The 19,508-nt window shown below is 38.2% G+C and overlaps 1 protein-coding gene across 3 annotated transcripts in view; it reads right to left on the bottom strand.

Moving 5' to 3' along the window:
* Nucleotides 1-19,508, bottom strand: part of LOC120479909 (transmembrane protein 132C) — a 468,276-nt gene that overhangs the window by 394,398 nt on the left and 54,370 nt on the right. The window lies entirely within an intron of this gene.

Below are 19,508 nucleotides of genomic sequence, written 5' to 3' on the forward strand. Positions count from 1 at the left end.
CGTGCCTAGCACACACGGGTATTTGCGTCTGAATGTTGAGAGAAGTGGGTATTTGTTTTTGTCATCATAAAAACTATAGACATCAACAGCAGGATACAACGTTAAAATAGCCTAAATTATAAAGTTATGAAACTTTACTTTGCCCTCAGCCAAAACGATTTGCCAAGGAACAAATGACAGATTAATGAGACCAAAGATCGCCCGTTAGAAATACGCAAGACGAATTACATGTCACGTTTAACCACTAGACATCTGAGCCAGCGGCAAACGCCAGAAGCTTTACAGTGGAAGTTTGATGCATGACGTCTGTGGTTCGATGCGGCTGTGTCGGCGCACAAGATACGTCATAAATAAACTTATCCGATTGTCTTACGGGTAACCGATGATTTTAAACTTCAGAGATGCGCCGAGAGAGAAAACACTTCTCTATTATGCCATTCCAGGCTCTGTATACGAAGCAAAGTGAAGTAGCAGAGTCTGGTATTACCAGGCTAGGACTTGTTGCAATGTAATGGATGTATTTTACATAAAAACTTGCAATGATTAAATTGGATTATAATTTGATGGATGAGGATCATCTCACTCACTTAAAAGGCTAGATATCCAAAGCAATATGTGACATTAAGATGACTACACTGGATAAATATGCTTGTTAACAATTTGTAGTTAGTAGTGTCTCTCTATTTAGTATTTAGTATCTCTATTTAGGTCCCCTGACATGAATTTTTTGTTTTCTGAGGTTTTTCAGCATTTATATGAGTTCCCCATGCCTGTACAGTATAAGCTCCCCCAGTGGCTAGACATTTCAATTGGTGTGAACCGAACTTTGGCTATCTTTCTCTGCCTTTGTATGAGCATGAGGGCAAGATTTGAGTTTTTCCTGGAAAGATATCATGGCTTGGAAACGAGCGAAGCATGGCAGTTGATCAGTGTCCGCAGTCAGATGAACACAAAAGTATTTTTTTAGTTCCTTCATCGAGCCTTTGAAGAAATAATGGGTTAATTTTACTGGAAATATGCCAACACAACTTCCCAAAGTGTGTATGGTCCAAACATTTCACCGACGACTGTATCCTCAACTTGGGCCAAAACAGAGCTGGCCTAGATGAACGTCTGAAAATAGACCGATCAAGCTGCAACAATTTCTGATGTGTAGCCTAATTGTTCAAGTTCAGACAGGTAATCTTTCTCTCAAAATCGTTACTTCACATCGTTTCTTTTGGTAGGATGAAAATAATCTTATTCAAATTGTGAACAAATTATATACAGAAAGCGATCAAAGAATAATCTTTCCACACAGCGCGAGTTTATCTGGACAAATCGTTATGAAATCAATGACGCAAGTTACACTGCACAACAAAGCTCTTATTGTATGTATATCATCGTGTTTGCATTGGTGAAAGCATTAGGGAGAGTGCAGAAGCTGCGTTGCAATGAATAGATCTTCAGTCTTGCGATCAACAGACCGTCATCTGCTTGCTCAATGCTCATCATGGGAACATTTTATGTGATGGGAATAGATCTAAATACTTCAGAAATTTCAAGATTCGTTAATCTCGATAGTGAAAACGGATAATAGCTGTATAAAAGTGTTTGAGAGAGTTTCACATGTAGCTATTTCCTATGCAAGCATGTCAGCCAATCACAGCACTGGCCTGTTACAATGAATCCTACAGCAGACACGCCCCTTCAAACAGAGCGTTCAAATCAGAGGCTAAAATCAGGCTAGGAAAAATGTCATTTATTTCTAAATTATGACTATTTTTGATCTAAATAATTCACAAGGGCAACCCAGGAAACATCATAAAATAAAATAACCCCATGTCAGGGGACCTTTAACACTGCAGCAAACAATTAATTGAGACATCAGTACAAGCGACTTTAAAACCAGCAAAATAACTGTTGACGTAAGTGAGATGGAAATAAAATATGAACAAACAAAACGAAGATGGAAAATAGAGAATACTGCAAGAGTGCTTTGGGAGAAATGGTAAGACAAATGAAAGACTGAGCATGCAAGTATGAGCTCTCATCCATCCATCTCTCTCTCAGTATAGAGATAAAATGAAAATCCAATCCATTCAGCTATTTTAAACAGGTTAATGCACGTGAATCTGCTATTTCTGTTCCAACCAGGAGAAAGGTTTAAAAAATAAAATATGAGATTTAAGATACAGTATACAGTAAGATATGAGATTGGATATTTGAGATTTAAAATACAAGAATTGAGTTCTGTTAGATATTTGAGATACAAGACATTAGATTTTAACCAGTAGATAGAAAATACAAATTCATATATTATATAAGGTATAATTTAATGCACTGTGGTATTGTTGCTATGGTGTTCAAGGTTGGCGCAATGGAGATGATGTAACGGGAAGTGCGACGAGGACGCGCCAGTGAATTGGTATGTAAGTTTAATGTTGCCTAAAGGAAATAAAGTAAACCCATTTATACAGTTCGAATCCAGAGTCATTATTCAAAAGACACGACAGGGTGTCAGAAGTGCCTTAGTTAGACATGTTACCTGCTTTAGTTTTCTTCGCAAAGCCCGGATACGTGGATTGAACGTGCAAGTTGAAATGGATGGCGGAGATATTGCGGTCGCTGCACCGAGAGCAGCGGGACCGAGCGGTACATTCAGCAAACGGCCGCCCGAGCCGTTCGACTTTTCTAAGCCACAAGAATGGGCAAAATGGATCCGGAGGTTTGAACGGTTACAATGGGCTAGCAACTTGAAAGAAAACTCGTATGAAAACCAGGTGAATACTTTCATTTGTTGCATGGGAGATGAGGCGGATGATATTCTCAGTGGATTACCACTGGCAGACGCTGACAAAACAAAGTATGACGCAGTAAAAGCAGGTTTTGAGACTCGTAAACTCGTTTCGTTGGGAAGAAAAATGTAATTTACGAACTGGCACATTTCAATATGCATAAACAGGACAGGATTTCAATATTTAGCATTGCATGACGAGTTGATTCGGGACCGGTTCGTTGTGGAGTTGGCTGACAGATGGCTTTCAGAGCGTATGCAGCTGGATCATGAGCTGACCTTGGAAAAAGCAATCGAAATGGCGCGGCAAAGTGAGGAGGTGGAACGACAGCAAGCTCTGCTGAGAAGTTTGAAAGACACTTTTGCTGCAGATGCAACAAATCAGATGCGTGGGGACATAAGTCTAGTCTACAGAGTGGTGAGTTCCGGCAGAGGTGGCTGCGTTAGAGCCAAAAATAGCGCATTTCAAAATAAAATTATTTTAGCGGCAAATCGGATTTGAAAATGGCCGATACCGATAACCATAAAAATGCTTAAAATTGGCGCCGATAATCGGCCAGGCCGATAATTGGTCCACCCCTAGTACAAAGGAAATTATAAAGTGGGGAGACCTCAAAAAGGAAATGGTCCTCTACAGGTGGGTGTGAACATCACGTACTGTGCGTGAAGTGTGTGAGGGGGACCCTATATTTCTTGGCAGCATCACAGGTGCTGGGGAACCGTGGATGGTGGACTTGGATATTGGATACAAACGTCAAGTCAAGTCACATTTATTTATATAGCCCTTTTCACAATACAGATTGCATCAAAGCAGCTTCACAGTGATAACATGAAAGTAGTACAACACAGATCAATAATATTGTTAAATATTAAATAACCCCAACTAAGCAAGGCAAAAGCAAGGCGACAGTTGCAAGGAATCAAAACTCCATCAGATTGGATGGAGAAAAAAAAAAAAAAACCTTGGGAGAACCCAGGCTCAGTCGGGGGCCAGTTCTCCTCTGGCTAACATTCATATTGTTTATATATAAATATTAAATATAAATGTTAAAACGGCACCATAACATATCGCCGGCGTTGAGTCGTCTCTTCACAGGTGTTGGTCTTCTCATCACAGGCGGTGGAGCATCTGAAATCCCCGTGAGAGGCTGGATACAAAACTGGACCTGACGAACGCCATTTTTCTCGCTTGTCCCGAGATAACAGCAGAAAGGCAGATGGGAAATAATTAGCATTGCTGACAAACGTGTGCCGTTTAAGACTGATACCGGAGCGGATGTCACTGTCATTCCAGTAGAGGTGTTCGAGGAGATTTTTAATAAGATCTACCTACCCTCAAGGATGCAACAATGCCATTGCTTTGTCCAGGGCAAGTTCCCTTAGATGTCGTCGGAGTTACTAGTCTGGTGCTGAAGAGAGGTGAAAAACAGTCTGAGGAAGATGTGTAGATAATCAAAATTTTACACACTGCACTTCTGGGCAGACCGGCTATGGCAAAAATCGAGCTTGTGGCACGATTAGATAACATTGATATGGAAATATTAAAGACAAGTTATCCAAAATTGTGCAGCAGTCTGGGAGAAGTACGACAGCCTTATGTTATCAGGCTCAAACCTGGGGCTTCTCCATTCTCTCTTAAAACCCCCAAGACATATCCCGTTACCTTTAATGAGTAAAGTTAAAGAAGAGCTGGGCCGTATGGAGACATTGGGGGTACTTAGCAGGGTGGGGGAACCAACAGACTGGTGTGCTGGTATGGTGGTACTCCCAAAGAAGTCAGGTGCTGTCCGGATCTGTGTAGACCTCTCCAAGTTAAATGAGTCAGTTCGGCAGGGAAAAAAATACATCCTGCCATCAGTGGAACAGACGTTAGGAATGCTTGGTGGAGTGCAGATCTTCAGTAAGTTAGATGCCAATGTGGGAATTCTGGCAGATACCATTGTCAGAGGATTCTGCGCGCTACACAACGTTCATAACCCCATTTGGCCGTTATTTATTCAAATGGCTTCCTTTTGGAATATCATCCGCTCCAGAACACTTCCAGAATAGAATGGCAACAGAGGTCACTGAAGGACTGGAAGGCACGGTGTGTCATGTAGATGATGTTCTGGGGTGGGGGAAAACAAGGGAGGAACATGACGCCCGTCTGCATGCTGTACTGAGGAAAATGCAAAAGGCAGGCATGAACCTTAATGTTGAGAAGTGTGGATTGTCAAAGAGGACAGTACACTTTTTAGGGCACATTATTTCTGCCGATTTGTGCGTATTAGTCCCGACCCAATGAAAACACCAGCCATTAGGGACAGAGCCCTCAAATCTGAGTGAATTGCAGAACTTCCTGGGGATGGTAAATCAGCTTGGGAAGTATAGCTTGGGAAAATACTGTGTGTGTGTGTGTGTGTGTATATATATATATATATATATATATATATATAACAAAAAAAGCATACAAAGTTAACAATATCTCACAATACAATATATAATCATTTTTCACCATTATTAATTCCAATTAACACCACGAAAAATAAACTATTCACTTTATGATTTCCTTTCACATTGCAGACAATAATCTTCACTCACTGAACATTAACCAAGGATGATGTTTGTCATATTGCACGTGACACGTTATTTGCACCCCTTTATTTATAGTTACTACCATTGGCTACCATGAAAATAGAAGAAGTAATTTCTCTTGAGAGCAATCAACTTTAAATTCATCCTCATCCCCAGATGTGCATGAAAAGATTGAAAAAAAAAAATGGAACAAACACAAGAAGTAATTCTTATGATCTTAAACAGCATGTGTGCTACATCTGCAAGACTGCTGAGATGGCAGTGTGATTAAGGAAAAAAAAAAAACCAGTAGCGGAAATTGCACACCTCTGAAAAAAGCCATCGAGCACAACTAAGAAAATCCCAAGACAGAATAGGCTTGCCTTTCGCTACACCGAATTTTCTCACCGAAGAAGAAGTGTGTTGTCCTCTGCACGCCCCCTGGCACATGTATGTGACTGTGTGTGTTTGTGTGTGTGTTTTAAAGGAGCTTTAGTGGAAGCTCCAGATGGAGTCTCTAAATCTGAGGTTTAACCTCAAATGCTGTCAGACTGGGCATTCTCTCCAGAAAGAGAAAGAGAGTCATTAAGATGCTTAGAAAAAGAGGATAGATCGAAGAAAAAAACAGTAAATTGGGGGTAGGCATGATAGAGCAAGATAAAAGAAGAGAAATTAGAACCAAGGAGAAAGTTAAGACAGACGATGGATTGGAAGATTAATATCTTGAGAGAAAACGTTGAGTTTGGATGGTAATACACAAGAGGAAGAGGGAGATGTTATGTAATTTTATTTTTATAAGCAATGATATATGCTGCAGCTAAATATGGTGAAAACTGAATTCTCTCAGAAATCACTCCTGTACTAAATAAAAATTATGTAAACTAAGTATTAAATCTTATTTAAATTTATTTGCTTTCAAGTAAAAAAAACTTTAGTTTCTATAAATTATCCAAACAATCAGCCACTGATCAGAAACAACTCATTATTGATTCCAGAAGTGATCTCTCAACTTTACATTGTTATGATGCACACAAGAAAGAAAGGTGTGGTAAATATGAAAAGTTGAGCAGTTGCAGCAATGTCTTAAAATGTCTCAAATAAATTCTATATAAATGGCGATGTAAACTTAAGCTGTTGGCATACAAAACTTTGTACCATGGCCAAATGTTAACATTATCAGCAGACATATTTTACTGCACTTACAAGTAGTAAACATTTTTTTTTTTAAATAACATGAATTTTGGCCTAATTCCAGAGAGATTTTGAGGGAAAATACATAATGAATAAAAATACATTAAAAAAAAGTTGGTAAACAGTTGGTAATTTGCCAAAGACCATTTTTCTCCTGGAATGATGGCAAATTTCGGATTCAGACGGCAATAAAATTACAGACTAGAACCTATAAATGCTGATATTACATTAGAATTCCCATGTAAAATAATTACCTTCTCAATAGTTTGTATTCGTTTTAAACCTTTACATTTTGAAAGACGAAGATATGTTTCTAAAAGCGTCTTAAGAGCTCACAGCCACCAGAATGGACAGCACAGGATAAGGGAAAATGATGCCTTTGGGTGGCTGTGCTAGTTTTTCATCTCTCCACCTGCATGACAAGAATTATTCACAGAAGCACAAAGTAGAAAAAGAAAGGACAGCAGCTCTGCTGGACACCTGAGCAGTGAATGTAACTGTAATGAGGACAGAGTAATGGGTTTCCCTGAAGCAAGGGTATAAAATAGCTACAGTATACTTTAGTACTTGCACTGTTCATACATCAATGACAGGGAAGCGGTTGTCTCATTAAAAAAGGTGTAAACTGAAAATTTCAGTTTTGCCCCCTTAATAGCTATTCATTTGTTTTATTGAAGAACATTGTCACATGTAAATGAACACGCATGAATAAACAAAAACACGCAGAAATATCAGAATCACAACTGCACATTAACATAGAAAGAAACTGAGGAAACTAAGAGTAAATAAGCAGGTAGATAATGGGCCCTATTTTAATGATCTGAAACGCGAGTGTCAAAGCGCAAAGCGCAAGTAACTTTGTGGGCGGATCCCGTCGCTGTTGCTATTTTCCCAGCGGGATAAATGCCTCTTGCGCCTGGCGCAAATCTAAAAGGGGTTGGTCTGAAGTAGCTTCATTATTCATAGGTGTGGTTTGGGCGAAACGTGAAATAAACCAATCAGAGCGCAATCCAACATACCCTTTAAGAGCAGGAGCAAATGTTGCATGACGGATTGATATTATAACGGCGAGTTTACCAGGCGAGCGTTCAAAGCCGATGAGACCGACGTTATTGTCAGGGCTGTAAAAGACAGAGAAGTGACGTTGTATGGGGATGGGAGAACCACCCAAATCAGCATTGATTAAACATTATATACATATGTTTCTTGCCACTATTAGGCAAACAAGTCTGATCCTTTAGTACTAAAATTAGCTTTTAGTTTTTTTTTGTTTTGTTTTTAAATTAGTTTTTTTCATCTTTATATAAACCACAATGATTTCCCTCATTGTGTTTTTCTTTGTTATAATGTATGATTTGCAAAAATAAAAACTGCTGCGTCTGTGTTGATGAGAGAATCAAAGTGTATGCACGTTGTGCACCCGTTACATTATGGCCAAGCATGCGCGCTTAAAATAGCATTATGAACAACGTGCAACGCGCCACTGACTTTAGACCAGGATTTTTCTGGTCAGTGGCGCAATTGTTTTCTGGAAGTGTAAGGGCCGGTTTACATATCGCGTCTTTTGCGCGCTCAAGTTCGTTATTTCAAATGTATGCGCGCTCATAATGGAAGCGACGCGGTCGCGGTGCGACGCGCTCGTTTTTTCCAGGCGCGTCCGCGCCGCATCGAGATAAAAACATCTCAACTTTTCAGAATGCCGCAAGCGCACCGTAGGTCACGTGACACGAACCAACCAATCAGCTTCCTCGCCATTTTTGTTACCTCTTCTTAAAATATAATCAAACTGGTCCTTGTCCACTCTGAAATAGGCTTTGAACCTCCCATTGTCCAGGTGGAGTTCCTGAATCAGCTGGTGAAATTCCCTATGGTTCTTGCGTTTTTGTAGTATGGGGTGCACCCAAACACTGTGGCGTTTTTTAACTTTTCTGAGTAAATAAATCTTGTAACAGAGTTACAGCAAGGGTTTTTCGGTGGTGGAAATCCATTGCTGAAATTTCCTTCATGTAATGGAGAGCGCAGCTGATGGTTGCTTAGCAACGACAGACGCCTCCGGAGTGCAACCGCCCTAGCGCTTCTTTGGAAAAAGGAGAACGTGTGCGCCTAGCGTTTTCTACGCGTTTTTAGGCGCGATATGTGAACGGCCCCTAAAATAGCACCAGGGAATGTTTGCGCTGAAACACGGCTCCTTTTTGCGCCGATCCACCCAGGGAGCGCAAGTTCATTTCCTAGTTTACCGACATGCGTCTGTGGAGGGAAAAAGCTCGCTTTGCGTTTGATCAATGTCAATGAAGCATTCAAATAAAGTATTTTGTGTCAATTCAAATTGAAACATTCAAATAAAAAGTTATGAATTGCATTTCATTAATAACTTGTTAATGTTGTTTAATTCGAGGAACCTTAATGTCGGATATGACCGACCGATATTGAGTAGCCTAAATATTGGACAAGATTCTTAAAAGGTTCACGTTTACAGCACACATTACAGACATTAATGCACAAACGCAAACTAAAGTATAATTACTAAAGCAATGTCTAAAGTATGTAGAAAGAATAAACCAGTCTCATAAAGTCCTTGATTTTGCTTAACAACTTAAAATGTAAATCTGCATGCATAATAAACTACAGTAAAATATATATCTTCTGACAGAAAGGATTTTGGAGGTTTTGATAAAATGTTATATGATGATATCAGTCATAATAAGCATATTTCCAGTAAGTGCCTCAGGCTTGCATAGTATCGCCAACACATTCATCAGACTTCTCTGTAATCCTCAGCAATTAACTTCAACATTCCGTTGAACCGGCTCATTTGGTTCTTTTTGAGTCGGGCGTGCTTTTTTGGCTGTGTGTTTTGCGTCATCAACCTGGAACTAAAACTCAATCGGTTTCTTAATGTGAACCATCTCAAAAGAACGATTTGTTTAAGAATCGATCGAACATGACTAGTACAACTGAAACAGGTGTGTGGGAACTAAATAATAGCCAGTGACGCTATAGGGATCTAAGGAAAACGGGGACAGAGCAAACAGTGTGAAAACGAAACTAAAGCAGGATATAACAGAGCATAACCATTGCAAAAATACAGTTGTTGAAATGTGTGTTATCACAAAATCAATTGTGGTCAGTTATTTTAACTATATTGACAATCCTTTCTGTTAATAAAACATTTTAAAAGCAATAAGCTATGAGGGACCTTATTGTAATGGAAAATGGGGGGCATTCAAGTCAAAAAGTTTGAGAACCACTGCTTTAAATACAATTTTAACTCCATCCTGGAGCTGGCACAGACATAAAATAAAGGCAATCTCTCCACACTTGCATGAACATATCTTCCAAACAAATATGCTCAAATCTTTTCAGAAAAAAAAAAAAAAGTATATCAAGGTTCTGATGCGGCTTGCGTTCAGCCTGATGGTGAAAACTTTAAAGTCTTTAAAGAGATTTAAGGGTTTAAATACCACATCAAATATAAAAAAGTCAGAAGATAAAAGCAAAGAAAATAGGGTTAAGGCATCATACACTCTATGGGGGGAAAAGGGATCAAAGGTGTTCAGTATAGAATCCTAGGGGATTGAATTTTGAAAGAACTGAATTTTACTGAAAGAACTGAAAGGACCTGAATTTTAAAGAACCCATTTGCCAAAAATAGGTTCTATACAAAGAGAATTGTCTTAAATGATTGCATAATACATTCATGTTTAACAGGTTATTACACATAAAATTAGTTAAAGGGGTGGTTGATTGTGATTTCAACATGCGTGTGATGTTGCTGTTGGTGCATGAACAGGATCTGCAAAGTTGCAGCGCTACAAGTTCAATGTAAGCAAAAATATTGTCTTTTAAAAATCAGGAAGTTTAATGCCTACAAAAACAACTCGAATGGGACTACAACAGGGTTTTAGACATCACTAACCCATACATTTATATCAACCATCCCTCCAGAATATGCAATAAGGGCATGGCCATATTTCGGCCGCTCATCGAGTGTGTGTTGTTCACCCAGTTGTCAGGTCTTCTGTGTTCGAACTTCCCACAGACGTTGTACTTCGTCAACAATGGATACAATTTATGTTTGATTATGTTCCTGAAAATGACAGCTCTCTGTGCTGCGCATTTAAGAAAAACAGCTTCCAGAATCTCCACGAATTCAACAAGAAACTGTTACTAAAACATGAAGCAGTTCCAACTTTAAAACCAGAGGCAGCAGTTGTTGGGCCACAACCTGTAAGTAGGCTAAGACTTAATCATTTTAAATGTATTTGCATGTATAATTCCAGATGTAATGTTTTAGTTTTATCAAATGCCAGCACTGCTTTATAGCCACTAGGCTAGTTATGCTTTTTTGTGTCTACGACAAACACCAGCAAACACAGCCCATTCTCACCCCCAAGGCGTCACTTAACTGACGCCTTGGGAAGCATTTGGACATGCTTCAATATCTGACGCTTTAGGCGCCCTTTAGCGTCAGTTAGATGACGCCCTAGGATCGCGTGTACCCTACCCCCACCCCACACCTAAACCTAACCGCGTCCTCTAACAGACGCTTTCCTTTAGCGTCAGTTAGATGACTCCGTAGGATCGCGTCATGTAAGTGACGCTAAAGGGCGCCTAAAACGTCAAATATTGAAGCATGGTCAAAGGTGACGCCTTGGGGTGAGAATGCGTTGGCAAACATTATGGACCTGAATTTTGTATATAAGGTTGTATTTTTCATGTATATATACTTTATGGCGTTATTTTTCGATTTGATCAAGAACGTAAACCAGTGCCAACGCTGTTTGTGTATATATTAGCCAGTCAGTTTGATGCTATGTAAAACAAATGTGTATAAAGTTAAAAAATATAGGCAAATTTGCAAAGAAAAAAAGCAGTAAACCACCCCTTTAATTAAAACTACATATTATGATTCCATTATGTGAACCCCTAAATGGTTCTATATATGAAGTGGCTTACAGAACCTTTATAAAAGCCTTTTTTCTAAGAGCATAGGTCATTGGACCAAAGCAGCACAGTTGAAGTATATACATTTCGTGATCAAGACAAAAGGCCAAAACGTTTTAAAATGACAGTTCACCATATGTTACAATCTTTTCGTGCACCACTTTCTGAAGCAGTTGAAATTAGCACCAAGCCCTCAGGATCTGAGAGCGAATGAGTGACACATGAGTCGATACACTGAGGTGAGGCAGTGTGAAAGCAGGGGTTGTCTCTATAATGAGAATAGAGTGATTATTGTTTTATGTTGTTCAGAGATTCTTGAGTTAGACAGCTTCCCAAAATCTGTCTCTGCTTTTACATTTGGTCTCATCATTTGTCTGCGTCAGTATCCTGTGAGAGCTTACAGCTTAAGGAAGAGAAAGCAAATAATAGTTATTACAGATTTCAAAAAGTATGTGAAGATAATCAGTGACAGATATGGAAATCCCACTGATTTGGCTTTTATGTTGGCTTGGAATCCACAACCTAGCACTTTCACATTGCATATCAGAGTTTTATAAAAACAGAACAAATACAGCTAGGTCTGATGCCAACATTTTACTCAATATAATAAAACATTTTTATTTCAGCCAACATGGTATGATGCCATTTGTGAAAGATTGTTATGAAATGATCCATTGCAAAGGGCACGGTCCACATCGTGCACATTGAACTCATGGACATAAATCACAACCCAGGGGTTTAAAAAAAAACTTTCTGGCACATTTATTTTGCTGAAGACCTCTGAGGGAGACGCTGAGGTTATGCCATGCCTGTTATGAAGTGTGTTTGTGTGTGTGTGTGTGTGTCGGGAAGATATGCGTATGATTTAATGTCATGGTACTTCTCAAACCAAAACCTTCTTGTGCACTGACTCAAAAAAGCATACAGTTAGGATAAAAAGAAAGTATATTTGAAGAGTTCAGATGCAAAAGCCTCTAAGTGCCATTTGAAATTTTCTTCTAGAATGATCATTTTTATCAAGCTTGTATATTTAAGTTCAGTGATTTCACTTAAATGGCAATGATAATTACCTATTAATTGTTATTTAAGTGAAATTACTGAACTTAAATATACAAGTTTGATAAAAATCATCATTAAAGAAGAAAATTTCAAATGGCATTTAGAGGCTTTTGCATCTGAACTCTTCATTTGGACATTTAAGAGACTTAAAAATGGCTGAATGTCATTATTGGATTTAAAATTCCACTAAAATCACCCCAAAAAATTATTTTTCTTCTTATTTTCTTTTGGTAGATGCCATTTAGTTCAGTATTTTCTTATCTAATAAAATTCATAGAATTCATCAGTTTAAGAGTGTCCATATTTGTTGGGGTCACTTCAAATACAGACACGACATACAGAAATGGAAGTATCCCTTCAGCATGAAGGTCAGACTCATGTGTGAATGTTCGCACGTTCTCTGTGTCACATGAGTCATTCAATTCCACTGTGACATTCTATCTTGTTAAAAAAACCCTCTCAATTTCCTAGATTCTCTCTTTCTTTCTTTTTATGTATCTGAGGCAGATCAAGATGAAAGCTTGGCCCTCATTCTGAAGAAGTTTGTTGTTTTCCTCTTGCACTTTACTTTTATTCCCCTTTTCATACAAAGACATAAAAAACTAACTATAAATAGAGCGAATGAGAGCAGCCTTAAAACTTAACACATGGCAAGTCATCTAGGAAGCAGAGAACGAGTAAAGACAGACAAAAGATTTCAAACTTAATACAATTTATGTGAATGTATAAGGGAAAGCTGTAGTGTTTTATTAAGGCAGTGCTGTTGTGTCAGTAAAGCATAATTGTCAGGGTTCTGTCACTTCTGTCTAGTTTATATCTCGGTTTATTAACAGAGCTCTGTGATGGTTAAGGTTTGGGTGTGGGGTAGGGTAGGGTAGTCTCATATTACGCAAAAGGATTTATGACGCCTTGGGTTTGCGTGAATATTAACGATAAAGGGTGCCATGTGCGTAGTATAGCGCCGTTTTGTCATATAGCGTTCTATGAGACGCTAAAGGATGAGAACGGGCTGAGCATGTGTTTCATGTGTCTCTTGTGGATTGTCTAACCCCTCCTTGTTATCTGGTGGGTCTTGTTATCTGATTATTGATTCATTTGCCCCACCTGCCTTCCCTTTTTATTTGCTTTCCTATTTATTCTCCCTGTGTTTGCAGTCCTGTGCTGGCTTGTCATGTATGTATCATTGTGTTCCTGTGTCTTGCCTTAGTTTCTGATATATTTTGATGCTTGTGTTGTTTTTCCCCCACGGGGAGGTTTTGTTTGTATTTGGCTTCCTTGTTATTGCTAATTAAATATCCTTCCATTCTCACACTTGAATCCTCACTTCACCATTATTCCACCCATGACAATAATGTTAGCAATGGTAAGGTAATGAGTTCAGTTTTGAAGGAAATTAAGTGATAACATGTATATCTTGAAGTCATTTTGCATAAATGTTTCTGCCAAATATGTAAGTATAAACTAAAACTAAGTAAGTTTGTTAATTGTCACAAATAACAACATAAAAACTATAATAAAGTTTTGATAAATGCAACTTATTAGGGTTAATCCCAATAGCTTATTTGCATAAGCTCTGGTGGTGAAAATCAAGCTTTTAATGTTGTTTATCTATGTGGTGTTTTTAATATGCTTTAAAACAAACCATGTGCAAATTCATAAATCAACACCATTTCTGAGTATTTTCTCTTTAAAAGTGCAGTGAGGAAAAAAGTGCAGTGAGGAAAAATACTCAGTTTCAAAAATGTGAGAAAGAAGCTGGACTCGAACTTGCATGGTCCACAGAAGCAAAATAGCTCAATTAGGAGTTGTTCACACTTGGCAGGTTTGGTTTGATTGAAATATTTGGTTCAATTGAATATGTGTGAATGCTCTCATCCAAACTCTGGTACGCACTAAACAAGTGGGCCAAGACCCACATTTTCAGGTTTAACTGAAATATGAATGCAACACGGACCAAAGACATTTGTACAGACATCAGAACTGTGTCTCCTTGCAGCAGATCTTGGTTTATGTGCAATGGTTTTGACTCCTTTACAAAAGTTCTTCATGAGTTTATTGTTCTATAAGAGTTTACACCTGTCCACTTCATGCGTTGTCTCAGATCAAAATGATCAAAACTTATCAAAATGATCCATTTACATCTGGTCATATAAATGTGTTTTTGAAAAACGGATATAAATTCGATCTTCAATTCCTGCGCTATATGCAGATCTAATAGAGTGCACGTCACCGAAAGCAAGATTGAGTTGCATTTTATTGATCATCAGCTAATTTCAAAATCAAAGAGAGCAATAAGAGAGGCAGCAGCAACAGCAATGGTAAGATCATTTAGTTTCTTTACTTTTAATGAAGATGATTGTGTGTTAAGCGTCTGCAATTTTCATAGTTTGCACGTTGGCTTGATGAAGAGATGCTCAGCTGCTCATCTGCGGTAATGTGTGTTGCAGTAGCGTCGTCATATCTGAATATAACATGACATATAGCCTATAACGTTCTCACACGTTTATTTTTTTTAGCATTTTTAGAAAAATGACATATGTGGTTTCAACAACCAGATGTATTTACACTTGTCCAGTTTCATCTGGAATGCGGCCCAGACCACCAACCGAAGTTTCGGAGGGCATTTACACCTGGTCTTTTCACGATACAATCACAGAAAATGCATGAAGTGGCCAGGTGTAAAAAGCCCCAATGTTCAGTAAGTGTTGTTCAGTAAGTTCAGTAAATGTTAAAGGAGAAGTCCGGCGAACAATGAACCTTTGGTCTAATAAAACATCGGTACATAGTCAACCGTTCTCTGAGATTTGTTTTCATGATAATTGAATGTAAAGAGTTTGATCTCTAAAAACTGTTTAGCGTATAATGCTAATGGGGGCATTGACTAAGTAAAAAGAAATCGCTAGTTTATATCACTAACAAGGCTCAATGAGGCTCCATACATGAAAAAACGAACCATTGAGAACTTTGTTTGTAAATATACTTTATAAAGACAGTTCACTTCGTGTATACAGACAGGAGCCATCTTAAAAAATAGTCTCGATAAGTCAAACCACGAACGTCGTGCTGAATGATCTGAACTGTGTGAAGTTCAGCGAACTTCTGAACTGTATGAACGGCGTTCGGGGATCGACTTATCCAGACTATTTTTTGATGGCTCCTGTCTGTATACGCGAAGTGAACTGTCTTCATAAAGTATCTTCTTATTAAACGGTCTGTACACTTACAAAGTTCTCAATGCTTCGTTTTGCATGTATGGAGCCTCATTATGTTACTGCGTTAGTGTGGGGCTATTTTGAGCCTTGTTAGTGGTATAAACTAGCGATTTATTTTACTTAGTCTAGCATTATACGCTAAACAGTTTTTAGAGATAAAACTCTTTACATTCGATTATCATGAAAACAAAACTCAGAGAACGATTAACTAGGTGCCGATGTTTTATTAGACCAAAGGTTCATTGTTCGCCGGAGTTCTCCTTTAACTCAAAGATTTGTAGAAAAAAAATATGAACGTTGGAGGCCATTGATCTGCGCAAAGTCCTTGAAATCCATTCTGTGTTAAGGTAAGGCATGTTATTATGTGTTATGTGTTGTGGCTGGGTTGTTATAGGTCTGCTTAACTCTCGATGCCTTAGGCCTAATTGAACGGAGGAACTATTCTTCTGTAGCCGACGAGTAATTTAAACCTTGTTCAAGTGAACTCAAAGACAGCCTATTTATAGACTTTTTGTGGATGGCTGTTTGCTGTTTGACTTATCAATTTGTGTCAATACGGTGAATCCTGTATATAGTGCTTGCATAGACTTGCATACACTTGTAGCTGTTATGTATCTTTAGAAGTCCTTGAAATTAATGGGTTTCATAGCGCCGCGCATTCCCCATTCTGTCTGAAAGGCGCTTAAATCCTCTGCACGGGCAAGTGCACGAACACCGAAACCCAGCCCCCCGCCCCCTTCCCCACCCCTTTGGAAAAAATTGGGCTCCCCCAAAGGACACGGTATAGTTCGAACACTAATCAAGACCTGCAGTGTAAATGCAGCCAAAGAGAACTGAACTACAAGTGTGAAACCTTAAACCACTCCACCAAGACTTGACTTGAGATTTTTGTGTTTTTTAATTTTTTAATTTTTTTTTAGTTAGCAGTCATACAAAATGCCTAAAATGTACCAAATCTGTACCAAAAATGGTGTAGAAATGAATTTCACTCAGAAATTGCTAGTCAATCATATTACCATACTACTGCTCTTTTAATAGAAGCATTTACATTCCAGGGCAAAACTCAGCACCAACTAAAGGAAAGTGTGTAGGATCGAAACCAGATGAAAGACAGGGCCAGCAGTCATGTTTTCAGAGAGAATTCTAAGTCAGATGGACAAGAGAAGGTATTTTTGAAGACAGGGCACATATTTGAAAGAGTAATGGAGAGAGAGAAGGAACAACTGAAAATATCACTATAGCTGAAGGGAATATCGCGTTGACAACCGAGCTCGACGCTTTGTGCTCTTCTCCCCTAACAGGAATTAGCTCGAGGCTTCACACTGGCGCATCAAACCCAAATCTACTTTTACGAACAATGCAGGCCAAAGGATACGCACACCGGGCGCTTTCATCTATCCGCAACGCTACGTCGACATTCTCACCAGAAATCACAGCTGGAGGAACGTACACATTCACACTTACTGCTAAGAACAAACAAGAGCTGCTACCCAGCTGCAAAACATTCACGTATTCCCAAACGATCACATATTCACGGCATGAAAATAAGGCAAACTTTCAAGTGCTCTGGAATTAGGAACTCATTTAAAACGGCAACAAGGGATTTCATCAAATTTCATCAGAAAACTTTGCAAACAAATAAACAGGGAACGTATAAGCAACCTACAGTGCTCTGAAATAGCGAGTCTGTGTCAGTTCTTCTAAAACACATGGTGAGCTTCATCTAGATTTTCATTACATGACAACGATATTAACAGGCACAATGCAATAGGTGAACACTTGAATATAATGTGCTGCAGTGCAAACAATGATGTCTTATTTTGATTAGGAATGACCAGGGCTAGTTTCATACTCCAGTTAATATTTCACAAAGTGGTTATTTTTGAAAGTCAGGTGAAATAACTCTTGATTAAAGATAAAGCTTAATTTGTTGTAGGCTTTTCAATGTTTTGTTTTGTACAGTTAAACTCAATCGCTTAAAACAGTTATGAAATGCAAAATTTTTAAATATCTTAAGGAGTAAAAATGCAACAGCAGTTTTAATTGATGTTTTTACTCTTATTTACTATCTATCTATCTATCTATCTATCTATCTATCTATCTATCTATCTATCTATCTATCTATCTATCTATCTATCTATCTATCTATCTATCTATCATCATCTCCTTAAAATGATTTATGATTTCAGAATTTATTTATTTCCCTGTTTTTTTAGATGTGAGGAGAGGCTGAATAAAAGAACATAAATGATCGATAATAACACTCTTTTTATATATAATGCATTATGATTTATCCTCATATTTGCATGAAGATCTTAATAAAGTTATTAAACATCATCTCCAAATACCTCTTTGTGCAAACACTGGAACAATCCAATATATCCTTATTCAGAGAGAATCAAAAAGAAAAGAAAACCTGTGTGTGCACACACACCTTCACTAACATATTCACCTAATCTTAATAAGTTCTCGGAGCATTTCATCTCAAACATTCACACAAAGCTCTGACGGAAATGAGCTTCTGTAACTTTCTAATACACTCGGCTTCATGTCTATATTGCATTTCCCAGCTGCCTCAAAACTGACCTAGAGTACTGTCACTGGAAAAAGCTCAGAATGTGAGTCAAGATACTGGGAGAGAATGCAAGAGTGAGCCAGAGAAAAGAAAAGATATTTGTGTGCGTACTTGCATATTTACTCATGCTTTGAGGGTTTGTATAAGACTTTATGTGTGTGTATATGCATATGTATGTTTTTCCATGCAGGCACTCCTAGATTAAATTGACAGCTTGGTGCTTAGGGTGAATTTCTGGATTAAGTGTTAAACAATTATTCATCCACCCTGGGTGAGACAAACAAACTCACATCCCAGCAAACACAGAACGTTGGCACAACATAACCAACATTCTAACAACGTTTTAACAACATGGCCAAAAGGTTTAGTTGCTACAACTACGTTGAGTGGTGAAGGTTGTTTTAGCATCGTCACAATGTTGACCACCGTTCAGAGGGCCATTGCTTAAGGTTGTTACAATGGTGTCTGGACAACCACTGGACGACATGTAGCCTACACGTCACTGCCCTAAATTTCAACTGCCTGTTGGGCTCACTGTGTTGTCTCATTCTTCATTGAGCAAGGATACATGTTGAACATCAGCTGAATAAGATACAACTCCATGGTAACACTTTACAATTCGGTTCATTAGTTGAACTACATTAGTTAACATTAACTAAGAATGAACAATACTTCTACAGTATTTGTTAATCATTGTTTATGTTAATTTCAACATTTACTAATACTTTATTAAAATCTTGTTAACATTAGTTAATGCACTGTGAACTAACATGAACAAACAATGAACAGCTGGATTTGTATTAACTAACATTAACAAAGATTAACAAAAACAGTAACAAATGTACTGCTCATGGTTAGTTCATGTTAGTTAATACATTAACTAATGTTTAATAAATTAACCTTATTGTAAAGTGTTACCAACTTCATTTTCTAATGTGTAGCCTCGCTCGCACTGTTTAGTTTTTCATTTGATTTTTGTCTGCTACAGTATTTAGTCTCATTCATTCCTTTGCTCCTTGTGGATGTTTCCTGGACTGATTGTTATGGCCTAAGCCTTGACAGTGTTGTGTTTTTTTATTATGCTTTCATGCTCTTGTTAGTCTCTTTTTCTATCTTCTGAGTGCGAGGCTCAGAGGTGGGCACAAATACATCAAAAACTATTTTGTTGCAAAATAAAAAAATACTGGCTCATGAAATG

Source organism: Pimephales promelas, chromosome 14 (assembly GCF_988280905.1).
Source record: "Pimephales promelas chromosome 14, fPimPro1.hap1.1, whole genome shotgun sequence".
NCBI lineage: Eukaryota > Metazoa > Chordata > Actinopteri > Cypriniformes > Leuciscidae > Pimephales > Pimephales promelas.